The sequence below is a fragment of the Penaeus japonicus genome, unplaced genomic scaffold, assembly GCF_977035675.1.
Source record: "Penaeus japonicus unplaced genomic scaffold, GWHDUDI00000001_assembly GWHDUDI00000018, whole genome shotgun sequence".
Taxonomy (NCBI): domain Eukaryota; kingdom Metazoa; phylum Arthropoda; class Malacostraca; order Decapoda; family Penaeidae; genus Penaeus; species Penaeus japonicus.
Window position 1 is genome coordinate 404,749 of NW_028234420.1, and position 6,051 is coordinate 410,799.

Genomic DNA, 6,051 nt, shown 5'->3' on the forward strand with positions numbered 1-6,051 from the left:
GAGCGGTAAAGGTGGCGACGAAATTGCACGAAAGATTTCGAAAGGTTCGAATCCTTCTCTCACCCACGCATTACTTCGATAAGTGGTAATTACCAACATTAAGCGGGAGTAGCTCAGTTGGTAGAGCGGTAGCCTTCCAAGCTACATGTCGCGAGTTCGACCCTCGTCTCCCGCTCCATCGAAGATGATGCTCTTATAGCTCAGTGGTAGAGCACTCCCTTGGTAAGGGAGAGGTCTCGAGTTCAAATCTCGATAAGAGCTCCAGATACAATTTTGGTAGAGTTTATTTACACACACCGCGTTTCTCTCAAAAAGCAGGCTTATTAGTCTCTGCTTTCAAAGTATTAGGGTGTCTAGTTTTTTAGACGATTGTCGATGCTGAGTTGTTTAACTCGTGTTCGACGTAAACGAGGAAGATTAACATGGCTAAGGCTAAGTTTGAACGTAATAAGCCACACGTAAACGTGGGTACAATTGGTCACGTCGACCATGGTAAAACAACTTTAACTGCTGCAATTGCAACAATTTGTGCAAAAACTTACGGCGGTGAAGCTAAAGACTACGCAGCAATCGATTCTGCACCAGAAGAAAAAGCACGTGGTATTACAATTAATACTTCACACGTAGAATACGATTCTCCAATTCGTCACTACGCTCACGTAGACTGCCCAGGTCACGCCGATTATGTTAAAAACATGATCACTGGTGCTGCTCAGATGGACGGTGCGATCCTTGTATGTGCTGCGACTGATGGTCCAATGCCACAAACTCGTGAACACATCCTTCTTTCTCGCCAAGTAGGTGTACCTTATATTCTTGTATTCCTTAACAAGTGTGACCTTGTTGATGATGAAGAATTACTTGAATTAGTAGAAATGGAAGTTCGTGAACTTCTTTCTACTTATGACTTCCCAGGTGATGACACACCTATCATCCGTGGTTCAGCACTTGCTGCACTTAATGGTGATGCTGGTCAATATGGCGAATCAGCTGTACTTTCACTTGTTGAAGCGCTTGATTCTTATATTCCAGAACCAGAACGTGCTATCGATAAAGCATTCTTGATGCCAATCGAAGATGTATTCTCTATTTCTGGTCGTGGTACAGTGGTAACAGGTCGTGTAGAATCTGGTATCGTTAAAGTCGGCGAAGAAGTTGAAATCGTTGGTATCAAAGATACAGTTAAAACAACTGTAACTGGCGTAGAAATGTTCCGTAAACTTCTTGACGAAGGTCGTGCGGGCGAGAACTGTGGTGTTCTTTTACGTGGTACTAAGCGTGAAGACGTACAACGTGGTCAAGTACTTGCTAAACCAGGTACAATCAAGCCGCACACTAAATTCGACGCAGAAGTATATGTACTTTCTAAAGAAGAAGAAGGTGGTCGTCATACTCCGTTCCTTAACGGTTACCGTCCACAGTTCTACTTCCGTACAACTGATGTAACTGGCGCAATCCAATTACAAGACGGCGTTGAAATGGTTTATGCCAGGTGACAACGTTTGAAATGTCAGGTTAGAACTAATTCACCAATCGCAATGGACCCAGGTCCTACGGTTTTTGTGCGAATCCGTGAAGGTGGTTCGTAACAGTTGTGGTGGTTGTGTAAAGTTGCTAAAGTTAACTGCCATAACCGCTACATATGTTTGTATCTAAAAACCGAGAGTTTAGGCTCTCGGTTTGTTTATAGGGTCAGTAGTTCAATTGGTAGAGCGTCGGTCTCCAAAACCGAATGTTGGGGGTTCGAGTCCCTCCTGACCTGCCATTTTTTAAATAAAAAACTTGATGTCGGCTAAACTGGTCATATAATAAGTCGCGAAACCTACGACGAGTACAAAAATGTCGAATGATAAATCACGTGACGCAATGGGCGGCGCGGCAATTCCTCAAAGCAACAATTCTGCTGAAATGGTGAAGACAAGTTCTCCATTTGATTTTATTTTGTGGATCATAGCATTGGCTTTATTTGGCGGTGCGTTGATGACAAATCAATATCTTCCAGCGTATTGGGCACCTGCAAATAGTGTCTGGGTGCGTATTGGGGTAATTTTAGCTTGTATCATCGTAGCTTTAGGTTTATTATACGCCACCCATCAAGGCAAAGGCTTTGTTCGTTTGCTTAAAGACTCTCGTATCGAATTGCGTCGAGTTACATGGCCTACGAAACATGAAACAGTAACCACTTCATGGCAAGTTCTCCTCGTTGTTGTAGTTGCCGCAATTATTTTGTGGTGTTTTGACTATATCATCGGTTGGTTTATGAAGTTTATTATCGGGTAAGAGAGCTATGAAACGTTGGTACATTATTCATGCCTATTCAGGTTATGAAAAACAAGTGATGCGTTCACTTAATGATCGAATCCAGCGTATGCGGCATTGTTGCTGATAGTTTTGGTGAAGTCCTTGTTCCTACCGAAGAAGTGGTAGAGATGAAGGATGGTAAGAAACGTAAATCAGAGCGTAAATTCTTTCCTGGCTATGTGTTAGTCGAAATGGAAATGAATGATGAAACTTGGCACATTGTTAAAGAATGTCCAAAAGTATTAGGTTTCATCGGTGGTACAGCTGAAAAGCCAGCACCAATTACGCAAAAAGAAGCTGATGCGATTCTTGCACGTGTACACAATAAAGGTGAAGCACCTCGTCCTAAGACGATGTTTGAGCCGGGTGAAGAATTACTTGTTACTGACGGTCCATTCACAGACTTTAAAGGTGTGGTGGAAGAAGTTCAGTACGAAAAATCACGTTTAACGTTGACGATTAATGTATTTAATCGACCAACTCAAGTTGAATTGGAATTTCGCCAAGTCGAAAAAACAATTTAATTTGCACTGTTTGAAAGCGCCCGATTTGTTATGGATCGGGCATTGTTGTTGTAACGGTATCGTTACTTGAAATGTTGGGGAGCTCTAAAAGGCGTTTGTACCCAGAGGTAATTTGAAATGGCTAAGAAGATTGACGGCTATATCAAGCTGCAAGTTCCAGCTGGTAAAGCGAATCCATCTCCACCGATTGGTCCTGCACTAGGTCAACGTGGTGTTAACATCATGGCATTCTGTAAAGAATTCAATGCTGCTACACAAAAAGTTGAACAAGGTCTTCCAATTCCTGTAGTGATCACTGTGTACAACGATAAGTCGTTCACATTCATCATGAAAACTCCACCTGCTGCGATTCTTCTTAAGAAAGCTGCTGGTATCCAAAAGGGTTCTGCTGTACCAAACAAAACTAAAGTTGGTAAGTTGACTCGCGCTCAGTTAGAAGAAATTGCGACTACTAAAGAACCAGATTTAACTGGTGCTGATTTAGACGCACGTGTACGTACCATTGCTGGTTCTGCGCGTTCTATGGGCTTGGAAGTGGAGCTATAAGACATGGCAAAGTTAACTAAACGTCAAAAAGCCATTGCTGCAGCTATTGAAGCAAACAAAGTTTACACTTTGGAAGAAGCAGTACAAGTTCTTAGCAGCCTACCTGCTGCAAAATTCAAAGAATCTTTGGATGTTGCGGTAAACCTAGGTGTTGATCCTCGTAAATCTGACCAAGTTGTTCGTGGCGCGACTACACTTCCTGCAGGTACTGGTAAAACTGTACGTGTTGCTGTGTTTGCTCAAGGCGCTGCTGCTGAAGCTGCTAAAGCTGAAGGCGCGGACATCGTTGGTTTTGATGATCTTGCTGAAAGCATTCAAGCGGGTAACTTAGACTTCGACGTTGTTATTGCTGCTCCAGATGCAATGCGTGTTGTTGGTAAGTTAGGTACGATCCTTGGTCCACGTGGCTTAATGCCAAACCCTAAAGTGGGTACTGTAACTCCTGACGTTGCTACTGCAGTTAAAAATGCAAAAGCTGGTCAAGCACGTTACCGTGTAGACAAAGCGGGTATCATCCACGCTGCGATCGGTCAAGTAGGTTTCACTGCTGAAGCTGTTCGTTCAAACGTTGAAGCGCTTATCGCTGACCTTAAGAAAGCAAAACCTGCGACTTCTAAAGGTATCTACATCCAAAAGCTCACTTGAGATCAATACTAAGGGTTCCTGGTTCTTGTTGTTGATGTGCAAAACGTTTCTAAAATAATTATTTTTCAAATAATTATATTGCGATAAAAGAATTTTAAAGTCCTGAGTAAAATTTGAAGTGTTACTTCAAATTTTACGCAAGAAAGAGTGGTGACTTCTATTGAGGTTAAGCTTTTCTTCTTGTGGATTGATAAAGCATTGCTTTGTTGATCATCAGGCGGACTTTGAATTTGATAGAGTGTAAAATTTATCAGCGTCAAAGACCTCAGGCGAGGGGGAGGATCTTCGGAATTTCGCTTCTTAAAATACCAGTCTGAGTAGACGCGGTGGTGTGATTGATTCCTCCTCCGCGTGTAAGTCAAGAGATTGATTTACGAATTGGGAGTGCAGTCCGTGGATTGCATAAATCACCGTTAGGAGGTTTTACAATGGCTCTTCTTATCGAAGACAAAAAACAGATCGTTGCGGAAGTAAATGAAGTTGCTTCTACCGCGTTTGCTGCTGTTGTTGCTGACTACCAAGGTTTAACAGTTGAACAATTGACTACACTTCGTGTTGAAGCTCGTAAGTTAGGTGTTAAGACACGTATCGTGCGTAACACTTTGGCTAAACGTGCTTTCGAAGATACTCAATTTGATATCTTAGACGAAAACCTTGTTGGTCCAACTATTCTAGCTTTTTCAACTTCTGAAGATGACATGGGCGCAGCTGCTCGCTTGTTTGAAGAATTTGCTAAAACTAACAAAGCATTTGAACTTAAAGCTGCTGCATTTGACGGCAAACTTTATCAAGGTGCTGACGTTAGCGTTATCGCGAATCTTCCGAACCAAGAAAAAGCACTTACTATGCTTGCCAATGTTCTTCAAGCTCCTATTTCGAAATTGGGTCGCCTTATTACAGCGCTCAAAGAGAAAAACGAGTCAGAAGCTGCATAAGCTTAATAAATTTCACACACCATTCAATATCCATTTGGAGTTATTCTCATGGCTTTAACTAACGAAGAAATCTTAAACGCAGTTGCTGAAAAAACTGTTCTTGAACTTGTTGAACTTATCTCTGCTTTCGAAGAGAAATTCAACGTATCAGCTGCTGCTGTAGCTGTAGCTGCAGGTCCTGCTGCTGCTGTTGCTGAAGAGCAATCAGAATTCAATGTTGAATTGACTTCTTTCGGTGCTAACAAAGTTTGGCTGTAATTAAAGCAGCAGTAACGTGAATTTAACTGGTCATTGGCTTGAAAGAAGCTAAAGACTTAGTAGAAGGCGCTCCTTCAAATCTTAAAGAAGGCGTTTCTAAAGAAGAAGCTGAAGAACTTAAGAAAAAACCTTGAAGAAACTGGTGCTACAGTTACTGTTAAGTAATTTCGCTAGGGGTCGAATTTTAATTTGACCCCAAAAATTGGCTGATGGCTCTTGGGTCATCAGCCTTTTTGCGTTACAATAATCGGCTCGATTTTAGATTCTGATTGGTAGAAAAACCATCAATTTTTAAAAAATAAAATAAACACAATCAAACCGCTTTAACTCAATATTTTTTCCATTTTAAAATATTGCTAAGCGTTTTTGTAACCACTTGGGGAAAATTTGTCAGCATTTGTATAAAAGTGGTGGTCATATCGACCTGGTAAATCCCTTTCAAGTTCGTTCTGCAGGCGGGCTTGGTTTACACTTTCCGAGGACTCCAGATGGCATACTCATATACCGAAAAGAAACGGATCCGTAAGAATTTTGGTTGTAAAATTGCCCCAAGGTCTATGCATGCTCCGTACCTGCTTCTGCCGGATTCAAGTCGACGCTCGTAGTACAGGAACATTCTTGCAAGACGGCCACAAACAACCAAAAAAATCGCGAAGATATCGGTCTCCAAGCTGCATTTCGTTCAGTTTTTCCTATTGAAAGTTATTCGGGCAATGCTGCTTTAGAATTCGTTGAGTATAGTCTTGGTAAACCAGAGTTTGATGTTCGCGAATGTATTCTTCGTGGCTCAACCTTTGCGGCACCAATGCGCGTTAAAATTCGTTTGATCATCAAAGATCGTG

The 6,051-nt window shown here is 41.8% G+C and overlaps 3 non-coding genes across 3 annotated transcripts; all 3 read left to right on the top strand.

Annotated features, from left to right (window-relative positions):
- Nucleotides 1-102: 102 nt before the first annotated feature.
- On the top strand, nucleotides 103-175 carry TRNAG-UCC (transfer RNA glycine (anticodon UCC)). Its single transcript has one exon. It is a non-coding gene; the product is annotated as a tRNA-Gly (tRNA).
- Nucleotides 176-189: 14 nt separating this feature from the next.
- On the top strand, nucleotides 190-261 carry TRNAT-GGU (transfer RNA threonine (anticodon GGU)). The gene has a single exon. It is a non-coding gene; the product is annotated as a tRNA-Thr (tRNA).
- Nucleotides 262-1,689: 1,428 nt separating this feature from the next.
- TRNAW-CCA (transfer RNA tryptophan (anticodon CCA)) lies at nucleotides 1,690-1,762 on the top strand. Its single transcript has one exon. It is a non-coding gene; the product is annotated as a tRNA-Trp (tRNA).
- The last annotated feature ends 4,289 nt before the right edge of the window (nucleotides 1,763-6,051 follow it).